Genomic DNA, 15,197 nt, shown 5'->3' on the forward strand with positions numbered 1-15,197 from the left:
TAAGGCCCCCGTAGAAAATTTGAATAATTTGGTAAGTAGGAATTCCATGGTGAGGACATTCTCTTTGATACTCTTTGTATCTCTCCCATGCTTCATAGAGACTCTCACTAAGCTTTTGCTTGAAACCTTGAATCAAAGCTCTAGCCTCCTCCGTTTTCTTTTGTGGATAGAAACGGGATAAGAATTCCTTGGTCACTTTGTCCCATGTTCTTAGAGAGTTTGGCTTGACCTCCTTGTCTAGCCATTCCAAGGCATGCCCTATGAGGGAAAAGGGAATAAGCTTGAGGCGGATGAATTCTCGGGAAATTCCATTCACCTTGATAGTATTGCAATATTTTTCGAACTCCTTGAGATGATTTAGCGAGCTTTCATGCTTGGCCCCACTAAATTGTCGCCTCTTTATCAAAGTGATCATTGCCGGTCTTATTTCAAAGTCATTTGTCGGTGTTGTAGGTGGAGCAATCCCACTCTCAAATCTATATGCACCAGGAATCCCCAATTCTTTCAACGCCACCCTTGGATTTTCTCCCATACTTGCTTGTTCCTCTTGTTGTGGTTCTTCTTCACTTGAAGCGCTAGGGCTCAAAGATCGTCTAGCAACCCTTAACCTTGCAATAGTTCTCTCAATTTCCGGATAAAATGGCACTAGTGAACGACCCACGTGCCCTATGCATACAATCTCAAAAGAAATGATTAGTAGCATGGCTACAAGTGTAGCCTAAAAGAAAATCTTTTTGTATTTCCAATTAAAGATGAAATAGACTCAACAACTATAACAAAGCACCAATATCAATTCCCCGGCAACGGCGCCATTTTTTACGTAGGGAAAAGTAGGTCGTTTTCTACCCTTTTCTAGAGCCAAACAAAATTTATAAACACTGGACCAACCTAATACAAGTATATGGTAAGTCAAGGGTCGAACCCAAAGGAATGAGTAGGTGCAAGCTATAGCCTAGGTCAAGCTACTTCGAAGATTGTAGAAAGATATGGTTGGTAACTAAGGTATCGAGAAGGCTAGATAAATCGAGAAATTCAATATACTAAACACTAGGGATATAGGTTCCACATGCAAGCTCAATGATTATGTTAATTGATGGATCACTCAATCATTTCAAACATTACAAAGGACAAACAATAGTTGCAACCAAAGGAATCCAAAAGCTATCTCCTATAAGCCAAGCTAGGGTTCACTATGAATGGCTAACTAGGAAAATCACAATCAAATTCAATCAATTAAAGCAATTCTCAAATCAAGGGTTCATGTCATTGAAATTTGCAATGCAATCTAGATTAATCTTATAGGTTGATCACTCCTAGTCTAATTAATCACATGCACAACTATGTCAACCAATTGAATTTCAACAATTCAATCAATCAAGGATCATCAACTAGCAAAAATCATCAATCAAGCATGCTTCCCCTTCTTCCTAGCAACTAATCTACTCACTAATCATGGTGCAATTGAGAAAAAAAACAAATTCAATCACAATCATATTCATTTCAAGTTTAATCAAGAAGAAATTCAATCACTCAACAAATTTCTAAAGCAAAGATTAAAGTTCAAATCAAACATTCAAGAATTAAAGGAACTTGCAATAAGAGTAAATTCAAAGGAAAGAAATCTCACAAACTTTCATTGAATTGAAGAAGAAATCCAAGATCAAGTTGAAATTAAGATCAAATTCAAGTCCAATCAATTAATCATAAGCTTCTCCCTCTACTTTCTCTCTCTTCTCATTCTGGAAAATAAGTGTCAGGTACAAAATAAGTCATCCCCCCCCTCGAAAAAGGAAAAGTCTAAGAGTATAAATAGAAAATCGAACGAAGGGCAACGGGGCGCCTGGTGCGTGCGCAACACCAGGCCGCGCGCGCGCACCCCTGCTTGGTGCCCGTGGCCTTGCCTCGTTCGCTTGCTCGATCGATCTCCGCACTCCCGAGCATCCCTATCATTGTTGCACTCGAGTTGATGCTCGTGAGAAGGGCGGCTCCTTTATCTTCCAAACGTTTGAACACTTTGAGCCAAAGAATTGCTTCCAAGGTTCTCGTGCTTGCGGACCTAGCTTAAATTGTATGTTTGGATTCCCGAACTTAGCTCCATCAACCTTCTTAAATGCGCTCGAGCTTCCTCCTTGATAATTAAACCTCGGGAAACTCAACACACCTACAAAACAAGTCAAAGAAATGGAGGAGCGAGAAAAGGTAACCGAGAAATGAATAAAATAGAAAGAAAACCATCAAAAGGACACATTTCTCTAAACTTACACACAAACACGCAAAACAAGCATTATTATGCAAAACCACGACATAAAAACTAAAAGCGAGCATAAAACTACAAAGAAAACCTAGCCTAAGAGCTCCATAAATGACACTCATCAAACTACCTCCTACTCCTTTCCGTCGCCACTAATTTATCCACCACAACCACTAATCTAAATTCATGAATCTCGGTGGTTTGAGTTCGTGGGATCCGTGGTGGCCTGGTGGATTTCGATTCCAGATTTGGAGCCGTAGGTTTCGTGGTGGGTTTCGGTGGTGTTGAGTTCGTGGGGCTGGTGCGTGAGTGGGGGTTGAGTTTATGGTGGGTTTCGATTCCAAATCTGGGACCGTGGATTTTGTGGTGGGTTTTGGTGGTTTGAGTTCATGGGGCATGTGTGTGAGTGGTGGTTGCGTTAGTGGGGGTTCAGCGGTCTTAGTTCGTGGGGCTGGTGTGTGAGTAAGGGTTCGGTGGTCTGAGTTCGTGGGGCTGGTGCGGGAGTGGCAGTGGGTTTCGCTGGTCTGAGTTCGGTGATTTTGCATCCGTCGCTCTGTGAGTGGGGTTGCATGGGTGAGTGTGGTTTGTTGGGTGACATGGTGGTTCAACGATGTCGTGAGTGGTGGTAGTTCTCCTTTGCTAATTGTGTTTTTGTTTTTAATTTTGGTTAATTATCCCTTCTCTCTCCTCTTAATTTTCAATAATGTTGTTTAAGAAGTTTTGCCTAGGAGTCTGCAAAAAGGACGTTTTACTAAACTTGCATTCAACCAGCCTATTTACTAAAATAAACTATCCAAAAACTACACTCTAGCTCAAAAACGACATGACTCCTCTTTCATATCAATTCATAAGTCGGATCTTAGCTCCTCTCTCTTTCTAATAAGGCTTATTTATAGTTTATTTTTTAATAAATTTATCTTAGCTACTCTCTATTTCTTGATCTTCTAGTGTGAATTTAGTTATCTTTTTGTTAAATTAATTAATTAATACTTGTAGATCTATTACATATCCTTTTAGACTACTTTTGGTTTATTTTAATTTTTTAAAGTTCATCCATGGTGATATCGCTTTGTGAAACTGATGGAGAGCGTATAAGAAACATGGTCGGACAAAAGTTGCGTAAGAAGGGTAAGGGAGTTGGTGCATTAGCTAGCAGTGTAACACTTTGAATTTTTAAACTATTTTAATGTAATTGTAAAAATAAAATGAAATGTTTTAGAACAAAGAATTTCAAAGACATCAAAAGAAAGTTTTAGATACTCAGATCAATTGTTGTGTATATTTTCTCAGATTATGTAGGGATTTAAGGAATCCTAAGCTGGCAGTGTGATGCCCCTTTCGTGTGTCGAGAAATATCTCGATTTGCGTGTCGTTTTTTTTTAAATATGTAAGTTGTTCAGGTAAGGCTTTTGTTGGATTTCGTGATGTTTGACATCACGCGGAAGAAAAACCCTCCCAAAATCCGCACACAAATTAAAGTAACTAAACATGCATATTAACAACAATCACATAATTAATTAACAAAGAGGGAGAAAGAGGAAAAGACGATCATACCTTTGATGAGTGCTTCGCTCTTTCTTGAGCTCGGACTTGGAAGCGTAGAGCCCCGCAAATGCGCAAGCCTGCTAACACCCTCGAGACCCGAACTAAGCTGGCCCCAACCCCGAAGCTTAGTTGGGGCTACACCAAAAAGTACTTAGAGTATTAGAACGAAAGTGTTCTCACTTATGGAGATCCTTTCAAATTCACCAACTCAAGTGAAAATCCCAATATCCCATGATGGGTATTTATAGGGAAATCTCTTCAAGAATTACCATCATCTTTTAATGTGGGATAGTTGGTATAAAGGCAAAATAAGATTTAATTTAATTGTAAATTAAATTAAAATGCCAAAACAATCATCAAACGACAAGTGGCGTAAGGTGAGCAAGGGAGTAGGTGAGGACTACATGGGAGGACCACTCACCCCCTTGCTCCCCAAGCTACCTACTCACAAATGGTGCAATGGGATGGCACCAAGTGGCAGTCTACCTTGGGCACCAAGGCAGCCATGTTGGCGCTTGGTCCCTCGGCTGAGCCTGCCAGCTGGGCCTTCCCGCACCAGCCCCCAATAGCACGTCATGCTTATGCGGGCTGCTTTGTTGCTGGGCGCTGCTGCTGTTACACACCAGGCTTGGTGCTAGCAGCTGATGCTATACGCACGAGCTGTAGAGTGTCACTACTACAAAACTTGAAAAAGTGACCCCTAATTACAGACCCGTTATTTAACTAACGGGTTTGTTTGATATAAGGGATCCAATATTAATTATAACGGGTCTCTTATATATAATAGGAAAAAAAACAGAGAGATAAGAGACCCGTTGTCAAATCTAACGGGTCTCTTATGAAAAAAAAAAATGCCCCTTTCATTTCATACTTGAAACTCATTCAATTGCTATTTATTTAAATCATTCTCTCTCTTTAAACCCTAACTCTAAATTAAAACCCTCATCCTCTCTTTGACTCCGATCCGCCGTCACTCCCTATTCCTTAGCTTCCTGCCTTCCTCCATTGAATTAAAACACTCTATTTCTTTATCCTCTCATTTTTCTTAAATTTGAGAAGAAAATACCAAGTTAATTTCATATATGAAGATGTGGTAAAAAAAGCCATAGGAAGTAGTATAAATACTACCGGCACTCATCGTTTCCAATTGCAAAAATACCTTCATTTTTTTCCTGGTAATTTATTTGGATTTCGTTTCGCTATTTTTTTTTAATTGATTAGGTATTATTTGTTATGGAATAATTTATACTATTAGATCTTCAAGGCTTTGACAAGTTATTCATCCTACTTTATCTCTAGATAAACTATATCCATGGTCTTTATCATAGTGCCGAGTAATTACTTATACAATTAGTTCACCATTGTTATTGTCGATATTTTGTTGCAATCTTCTTTGATTGGTTGGATGTTAATTGAGATGAACATACATGCAGAGTACTAATTTCATGGTTGCAATAATTTTATGCTTTTATAAATTGGATTTATTGTGGCCTCTAGTTGCTTGTAAAGTTGTGAATTTTTTCAATAAGTTTGGTGCATCTCCTATTTTCTTTGTTTTTTTATTTATGGTATAATTTTTTCAATAATGTTTTTCAGAAGTTTTCTGGTAGAATTCTTAATTATAATTGTTCATTTTTTTGTTTTGTTTTTGTTTTGTCTGATCTTGATTTCATCTCACAAAATTATCAAACGAAGAGAGAGAATGTGGTCATTTGGAGTACTCAACTACTCAAGCCTTGATGTAATTACAATTGTGAATTTTAGTGACTTAAATTTATTGTTTTTTTTTTGTTTATTTGCTACGAGTAAGATTTTATGTTGGCTTTATTGTATCAAATCAACTTTAGTTTAGCCCATTATTATTCTATTGTTCTTCAAGTGTAACTTACAATACTTCCAGTAGTATGAAATTTCTGCCAAATGAATTCGTATAAAGCATAGAATACGAAAATTTCAAAATTAAAATGAAAACAATATTAAACCAAAACCAATTTATTTATTTTTTTAAAAAAATTGAGAGCAAACAGACCCGTTAACTAACATGATAGATCTGTTTGATACCCACTAAACATACCCCATATCTTAAATAACGGGTCTCTTTCCCTTCAAAACTATCAATCTCAAAACATATATGACAGATCTGGTATCACTAACAATGGGTCTTTTTGTCATCATAAACAGACCCCCTTTAAGAGCACCAGCATCAAGGCCTTTTACAATCCTTTCTGTGGCTTTTTGGTATCCTTTTCCAATCCTGATGGATGCTATTACTTGGGAAAGATAACTGTTAGGGAAAGGAAATCATCCGCCTCGACCCAAGTGCCATGTTAATTCAACAATCACAAACAAAAGCATACAACAGCTATATTGGAAATCATCCGACGCTCAACTTGTCGACACTTGTCAACATCTTGTTTCTTTATTTTTTTTGCTCCAAAACAGTATAACGGCTACAATTTGTAAACGGTAACTTATTTTAAAAATCCGAAAACATCAACAGTCATTAAATTTTTTTGTCTATAAAATGAGTATAAATTTGCTATATTTTCACAAAGTTTCAGTTTCACTTGTACAATACTCTTAAACACAAAATTACTCTAATCATCTTTTTTTCAAGTTTATTTTTCTCCATTTCACTTCCAATTTCTTAGAGTCTTCAATATGGATCGTAATAATTCTAATTACGGTGGTAACCCGAATTTTCCTAACAATTCAAACTTTCAATTTAACCAATCTAATCCTCCTGTTGACCCTAATCTGTTGAGTAATCCTCAAATTCAAGCTGCATTTTTCAATGGTGTAGTAGTCAACCAAGACCAACAAATTTCAATAATATTCCACCAATACAACCAAATTTTCCTCAAAATTCCCAATCCTATCAACAAGCTTTTGGTAATACCGCTTTTTTCCCTATATCAGAACATTTAACTCAAAATATGAATCAATCTCCAGGTGGAGTTTGTAGTAGCAATGCTACTCCAATAGAGTTAAGTGGTGAACATGTTGAAGAATTAGCGGGAGCACAACATCTTGAAGAGATTGACAATGATGAAGTCGAAATTGTTCCAGAAGTGCAACTCAATACATCTGCACAAAGGAAAAACCAAGCATGGAGTATCGCCGAAGACAAAGCTCTTGTATCAGCCTATATAAATGCAGGAGGCGATGTGGAGAGGGGAACCAAGACCAAGAGAAGCGGGTTATGGGCAGAAATTCACAACTAGTACGAAAAGGCTAGAGCTGAAAATCTCAATGAGATTAAGGTAAGAAACGTTAAATCTTTGCAAAATCGATGGGATCACATAAATTTACATGTAAGTAAATGGGTTGACGCCTACGGTTATCATTTTCGAACTAAGGGTAGTGGTGAATCTGAGCAAAATTTGGAGAGATTCGCTCACATAGATTACAAAGCAACTAACAATAAGATGTTTTGTTATTTGCATTGTTTTGCAATTCTGAGGAAATACCCCAAATGGGATCCCTCCTTGTCTAAAGTTCAGTCCGATATGTTACCGGGTGGTCAAGCATCTACAGATAGTGGGGGAAGCGGTAAAAGATCCCAACCCGATTCACAGTGTGAGGTTGGCGGAAGGGCTAAAAGACCTCTTGGCATAAAACAAACAAAGATGAAAGGTAAAGCATCAAGTACTTCGTCAAGTGTAAATCTTGACTCTTTAAATACAAATTTTAATGACATGGGAGAGAAATTGGGTCAATTGGGAGAGCGACTACTTGATCAGATGAGAGAACGAGATGAAGAACAAAAGGCTCGGGTAGAAGAAAAGAAAAGGCAGAAGGAGGAGGCCATGAAGTTCAGAATGTTAGAAAGGTTAATGCAGAAGCCCGTTCTTGATGACAAGGAATTAACAATGTATAACAAACTGAGAGACGAATTTAGTAGTAGGTTTTCACTTTAATTTCATTTTAGTATTTGCAATGTTTGTATTTTAATTAAGTATAAGGTACGCAAGTTATTTTTTTAACAAAATCTTATCTTATCCATATCTTATCCATATCTTATGTGCAATTATGTTTTACCAAAATCTTATCTTCTGACCAACAATATCCTATTTTTGTCTATTTAAAGTACATGATTTCTATCTTCTAGTGTCACAAACAAACACACCAAAAATAAAACACCAAACACAATATGAGCTTAGATTCAATCTCTTCAAGTTCTTCAAGCTCTTCCTCCTCAAGCATAACTGATAAAATTTATGATCACATGGTCATGAATTTTATAAATGAGAGTCAACGTTTAGTTGCGATGCAAAATTCAGTGCTTAATTCATTACAACCTGAAAAGCAAAAACGTCCGAGAAAACGAAGGGTAACTGTGCCTAGAAATCGTGAAGCGGCTCACGACAATCTAGTTGCAGATTACTTTAGTAATCAACCGGTATACAATGATACCGTATTTCGAAGGAGGTTTCGTATGAGGAGACCCCTGTTCCTTCGTATTGTGGACACATTAAGTGCAAGTAATCGCTATTTCCAACAATGTCCCGATGCTACCATGCGTCTTGGTGCTTCACCCCTTCAAAACTGCACCGCGGCTATACGTATGTTAGCTTATGGTTGTTTAGCTGATCAAGTAGATGAATATCTAAAGGTTGGTGAAAGTACTGCTAGAGAATGTCTTTCACAATTTGTCGATGGAGTTATTGCTCAGTTTGCAACTGAGTACCTCCGCAAGCCAACAATGGAAGATATCCAGCGTCTTCTAAGAGAAGGGGAGGATAGAAACTTCCCCGGCATGCTAGGAAGCATTGATTGCATGCATTGGGTATGGAAAAATTGTCCAGCTGGATGGAAAGGAATGTATCAAGGCCGATCTAAAAGGGCCACTGTTATCTTGGAAGCGGTTGCATCTAGGGATTTATGGATTTGGCACGCCTTCTTTGGGACTCCTGGGTCGTGCATCGATATTAATGTACTACAACGTTCTCTTGTGTTTGATGATATAATAAATAATCGTGCTCCACAAGTTCTGTTCACAATTAATGGAAACACTTACACAAAAGGATACTATCTCACCGACGGGATTTATCCAAAGTGGTCGACATTTATAGATGCGGTCACTGCCCCTCAAACAACTAAGGATACGTTATTTACTGAACGTCAAGAGAGTGCGAGAAAGGATGTTGAGCGTGCTTTTGGTGTGTTACAAGCTCGTTTCGCAATAATCAGGAAGCTTGCTTTGGCATGGAGTGTAGATCTGTTGTGGAAAATTATGATGACTTGCATCATTATCCACAACATGATTGTTGAAGACGAGCGTGATACATATTTAAATTATAAGGATCCACTCGAGTTTGCCGATGAACAGCATGAGAATATGCCGGGGTCGTCCTCAACTAGGAATGCAACAACATTCACCGTAACTCCCGGACAGTATGATCCAGATAATTGCGGTAGATTGATAGCTTCGAGAGGGGAAATTCGTGATAGAGACGTCCATATGGCTTTGAAGAACGACTTGATATAGCATTTATGGGCACAGTCTATGAGGTCCGATGAAAATTAAACATTTCAGTTATTTTTAAACTTATGTTTGTTATTTTCTTTGCTATTTTTATCAACGTAATTCATGTTTTTTTTTATTCTTGTCGTTTAATCAATGTATTTCAGGTTTTTAATCAATGAATTTTATGTTTTTGAATTCGTCTCGTTTAATTAATGTGTCGGTTAATAGAATGATCTATTATTAATTATTATTAACAACATTTTCAACAATAATAATAATTAAGTATATTAATAAATATATGTAATTTGAAAAAGGAATAAATGGTGGGGTATATGTAAGTAGGAGAGAGAAAGTGGGAAAGGATACTTATTGATGTTGGAAATTTTTAAGGGAAAGGATGAGTAAAAGGATGGAAATAGTGGGAAGTGATGTGGAGGAAAGAGAAAGTGATGTGTCAAGTGTAGGAAAGGAGAGAGAAACCGGGAAAGGATATAAGTATCCCCAACACTAATGATGCTCTTGGACGAGTCTCTTTATCAAAGAGACCCTTGAGATAGAGACCCGTTCTAAGGCGGTCCCTTAAGATAAAGACCCGTTCTAAGGCGGTCTCTCAGGCATACTACAACGGGTCTCTTTGCCAATTTTTATAGTAGTGCGTGGCTGCCCACATGAGCGCTCGCCCTTAGCTGGCCAGCCTTGACCGCATGGCTCGCTCAGCCAGCACGCCCGGCCATGCGATGCATGTTGGGCTTGCGGCCAAGTCTTGCCTAACGGCAAGGAGCCCAGCTAGCCATGCTAGCTTACCTAGCCCTCGATGGGTTAACCCACATCGAGGCTATGATTTTCACGCGCGTAGACTTGTTGTTTGACTGATTTTTTCGTCTCGTCGATTCCTAGATTCGACTCGTCTTACAATGCTCGGCTTTGACGCTTTAAGCTCGGAATTCGACGTCTTTGTTCGTACATACTCTATTGACTCATTTAATCCTTTGGATTAATTTGTTGTTTCGGTTCGGTTACTCGATTGGGTGTGACCCGAATGGTTCAGTCAAGATTAAGTTGTAATATTAATTATGCATTAATATTACTAATTGGAAGTGTCCTTCAGCTAGGCATTCTAATCACTTGACCTCACTAAAATAATTAGATTTCCAATAATTTCGTACCCTCTATCGGAATATTACACTTGTTTCTATGTGATGAACGCTTGTAGTACTTAAATACGAGAAGAGAATGAAAGGAAAATATTGTACTGAAATTAAATTACAAGGAATACACATGAGTACTATATATACATACAAGAGTATCATATCCTTAATATGATTTTATCTAATAATGGTAATAAAATAATGCCTTATATATTTACAGCTAACTTAATCACTTAAGAATATTAACATGATAAATGAAGAAAATACAAGGTTAATTATGGCTAGGAACAAGGGATTGTACCTCGTAAGATATTAAACGATATTATCCTTATCACTTGATTCAAACTTAAACTTGTGTAGAATATCCCTGTGAAGTTCGCCAAAAGACACTTACACCATAGCGACTTCGATGATACATCCAATATTAATATATGGGATGAAGGTGAAGAGACGAAGGTAGGGTTGCAGACAGATTATACGCTTACAAATTGTACTTTTTACGATATTGCAGTCAACCGTTGTGTTATAACCGCCATCAAAGGGTACAGTGCCAAGCATAGAATTTGCAGTGATCAGGAATTGGATGTTAAGTTCAAACGCAGGAACGATGACGACTTAACATTCTTCCTGTGGCTTGTGTAATGAGGTCGAATTACATCTACTTTTGCTCAAACATTTATTTGTTGGTTATGCGAATGTTGTGCAACTTAGTGCTATGTGTGTATGATCTCTAATTTGTATTAACATTTGATTTGTGTTTGACGTTTATGAGTTTGACATTTATGAGCAGTGCATTTGCTGGGTTAATTAGTGTTAAATGGTAACATCATGTACGGTTTAAATTTGGTTTGACAAATTATTATGTTATGGGTAATGCATTACTTAGGTTGGTGTCGCGCATAAATAATTTTTGAGTTGTGTTGAATTGGGGTTTGACAAATTATTATGTTATGGGTAATGCATAGCAATTGTTTAGAACCCACGTAGCCATGCACTACCAAATGATTGTTTGAAATTTTTTTCATCCAACGGCTATTATAGGGAATATTTCAAGCATCCCACACTTGAGACCCACTATGATCATACACTTAAGTATAGTGGCGTCCAAAGGAAAGGAAGATAGAGCAAAAGAGTCACTAACAAGTTTTAGGAACTTGTAAACCGTTCACAGGGTGAAGGTTACACCCTTTCACAATCCATGAGATCGCTACCTCCATAGTGGTCCAGAACCATGACTGGATATTTGGGGATGAAGGTACAAATCCAACCTAAAAGAGATTGAACCTGCCTTAAATAGGCCTCTACTTTATTCTTCTCATATTCATGTGTGTTTTCCGATCAACATACAATCAATATATTAATCCTAACCCTGTTTAATCTATAATGGTTGATATTAATGCACAAATAAACCTATTATTGGCGATCACTTAAATTAAAATCATATTAGCCTAAATAAAATTATTAATTATTTTATTATTTATTCTTCTCATATTCATGTGTGCTTTCCGATCAACATACAATCAATATATTAATCCTAACCCTGTTTAATCTATAATGGTTGATATTAATGCACAAATAAACCTATTATTGGCGATCACTTAAATTAAAATCATATTAGCCTAAATAAAATTATTAATTATTTTATTAAGTGTGATTTCAAGTACAAATTTCCTTTAATCCTACAAGAGAGGGTATGACCAAGCAATAACAATAATATCAAGCAACATATTATTGATATAACAAATAATTATCATCATAACTATATTCTCATCAAAGCATCATAATATTAGCAAGATCCTAGGTATGATACTAACATGATTAATAACAAATCCTAGCATGTCGCTAAACAAAAAAGATCAAAACTTTATCCTAACATGATACTAGCATGATATAAGAAATAGGAAGTAGCCTAAGCATGATACTAGAAACATACATCATATTAGAAATATTAGTTAACACCCTAAACATAATACTAGGAATTATAGAAACATCCTAACATGATAATAGGAATTAAAATAATCTAAGAATGCTTTCTAAAGATATATAGCAGTGAAACTACTTACTGTATTGCCTCGCATCTCTATCTATCAAAACAATACACATGTTAGTAACTTCAAGAAAAGTATTAAACCAAACGATTAATTTAAATAATTGAAATAGGGATTTAGGACCAAACCCTCAGAAATTATCAACCTTTCACGTGTAGGGCAAAGGTAACTTTGAGCTTGGCTAGGTGTGTCTAAGTCTCGTGATGGACAAATGGTGTTTTTGAAAAGACAAGGCTTAGAAAGAGGGAGAAAGAATAAGCATCTAGCTTGTAGAGAGAGAATAAAAAGATGATTGTTGATGATCGTTGGTGAGTAAAATAGAGGAAAAAGACCCTATTTATAGAGAAAATTATCCGAAAACGATTAGAGAAAATCAAATTCCAATCGAAATAAAATTACTCCCATCGCGGCGCGACAGGCATATTGCGGCGCGGTGGACCTGTTGCAGCGCATTGGTGCTGCGGGATAATATTTTCTCATACGGAGTCCCTTTTTTAATATGATTGGGTATTTAGAGTCCGTACTTTGTCATTAAAATCAGATTAAATCTCTTTAAAACACTTGTTTTATTTCAACTAAAATTCTTTATCTTTTCTTACACAAATAATTATTAATCGAAATCTCTTTAGAACTTAAAATAACCTTCTAGATTTATCAAGAAAATAAAAGTAATTCCTAATGACTTTAGGAATGATAATTAATGGACCCTCCACTTGATCATTGGGTTGCCTATAAAACTCATTTATGATCTAATTTAATATTTGGGCCATAACTTCCTCATTATTCATCGGAATTGGGCTTATAATATATCGTTGGAAAGCTCTTTTCGAGCCTCATCCAACTACACAATTATTGGACCCATATCATGGACCAAACTAAATTGGATTGGACATTTTTCACAAATAAGGTACGAAAAGAAAGATTTTGGAAAATACAAAGAAGTATTTTTATTAAAATAGGGGAATCACGAGACTCTTTCACATTTCACTTCGTTTGATAATGAAATGACGTGAAAAGTACTCATCACTGGGTTTGGTTTTTGGAGAGACACAATTTGGTGTCTACAAAAGGCCCCACTTTGACTAAGTTTGGAGAAACATAAGTTTCGAAAACAAAAAGTCAAAGTAGCGATAGGGATGGAGAATGATTCAGAACGTTCTGCGATCCTAAATCATTCTTGTAGCGCCAATACCTGCAAACTAGAGTTAGTTAAATAGATAAGAGAGTTAGAAACGTGTATCTTGCACCGTCGAGCACACGTCTCTGGAGTAACCGATTTTGTTTGCTGCATTTTGTTGTGACGAACTCTACAGTGCCTCGTGAATGCCATTTGAAGGTAGCAGTGCTTCGCTATCTTCATTTGCTGTGACAATCCTCCACCTCCTAGGGAGCATCGTCGAAGACCTCTGCTTGTATCCATCTTCAGTTTTACTGTGACATTCTTCCACAAGCTAGGGAACATCGTCGAAGATCGCTGCTTGTAGCTATCTTTAGTTGGTGTGGCAATATCTCTCCTTTATACCTCGGGACATCGTCGAAGACCGCTGCTTGTAGCTGTCTCTAAAATCTCGTCTATACCTCGACTCGATCAATTTTGACAACTTTTACATCCTAGTGAAAGTCGTCGAAGACCTCGTTACCTTGTGATCCTCAGTTTGATGATGCTTTGCTTGAATGCTTGTTGTGATTTTGCTTAACTGTAATTTTGCTATGCCATTACCTCGGCGCATTTGTGGATGTAATGAGCCGGTACTTTGGCGCTTGTGTTTGCTTTTGAACTAATACATCGGTGCTTGTGATGAGCCAATACTTAGGCGCTTAAGTAAAGTGAGATGACCGTCGTCAGGCCGATCACTTATTGTATTGTAATCGAGTCGACTACTAATCATGTCAATTTGCTTATAGGGGCTAATTTGCGTACCAAGGAACCCAAAATGCTGATTAAAGTCCACATAAGCTACTTATGGGGCCTAAGAATTGCATCATTGAAGAAAGGAGAGCCAACGTGTCCTGCCAAGTGTCGGCGCGACGCGTCAGTGCTGTCGTGGCGCGATAGCTTTATCGCGGTGTTATAGAACCGGGTTTTCTGGAATAAAACCCCTTCTCCTTCCTTTTTCGTTGTTTGCCTCATTTTTTGCTCAGTTTCGCTCGTTCTTGGCCATTTCTCAACCAAATTCGCTCAAATTTGTTGCAAATAGAAGCTCTCGATCTCTAGTTTGCTGATCTATGTAAGTTTTGTTCCAACTCCTCTCAATTTGGAAGAATTTTGTGCATGTTTATTTGCGGGTTTTAAAAAATCCAAAAATGTTCTTGCTTATTTTGCTTCGTTTGTCAAATTTCTTGCCATGAAATTGCTTGTATATGTTTGTATATCACAGTGGGAGTGTTTTGAGACTTGTTTGACTCAATTTGGTGAAGAAATGAACAATTTGCCATTGTTGGGCACCTTGAGTTCTTGAACAAAATGTAGCTTGTACTTCATGTTTTTGCTTGCTCTTTGTGTTTAATTTGTCACAATACTTGCTATATTATTGTAAGAAATTGTTTGATTGCTCAGAAATGTGGGCATTACTTGAACATAGAAATATCTTGTCTAACTATGCTTTCTCAAGTTCTTTATTGATAGGTCTTTTTAAAGCGCTAAACCCAGGTTTTCTATTATGAGTCCGTTATGAGTTCAAGAATGGTTTAAGGACCCCCTCCCCGGGGTATTAAAGCGCCTTATTAGACAGCAA

General features: G+C 37.2%; 1 non-coding gene across 1 annotated transcript; it reads left to right on the forward strand.

Annotated features, from left to right (window-relative positions):
• Positions 1-41: 41 nt before the first annotated feature.
• On the forward strand, positions 42-147 carry LOC145573305 (small nucleolar RNA R71). Its single transcript, XR_014097354.1, has one exon. It is a non-coding gene; the product is annotated as a small nucleolar RNA R71 (small nucleolar RNA).
• The last annotated feature ends 15,050 nt before the right edge of the window (positions 148-15,197 follow it).

This window comes from Chenopodium album, chromosome 12 (assembly GCF_948465745.1).
Source record: "Chenopodium album chromosome 12, dcCheAlbu1.1, whole genome shotgun sequence".
Lineage (NCBI taxonomy): Eukaryota > Viridiplantae > Streptophyta > Magnoliopsida > Caryophyllales > Amaranthaceae > Chenopodium > Chenopodium album.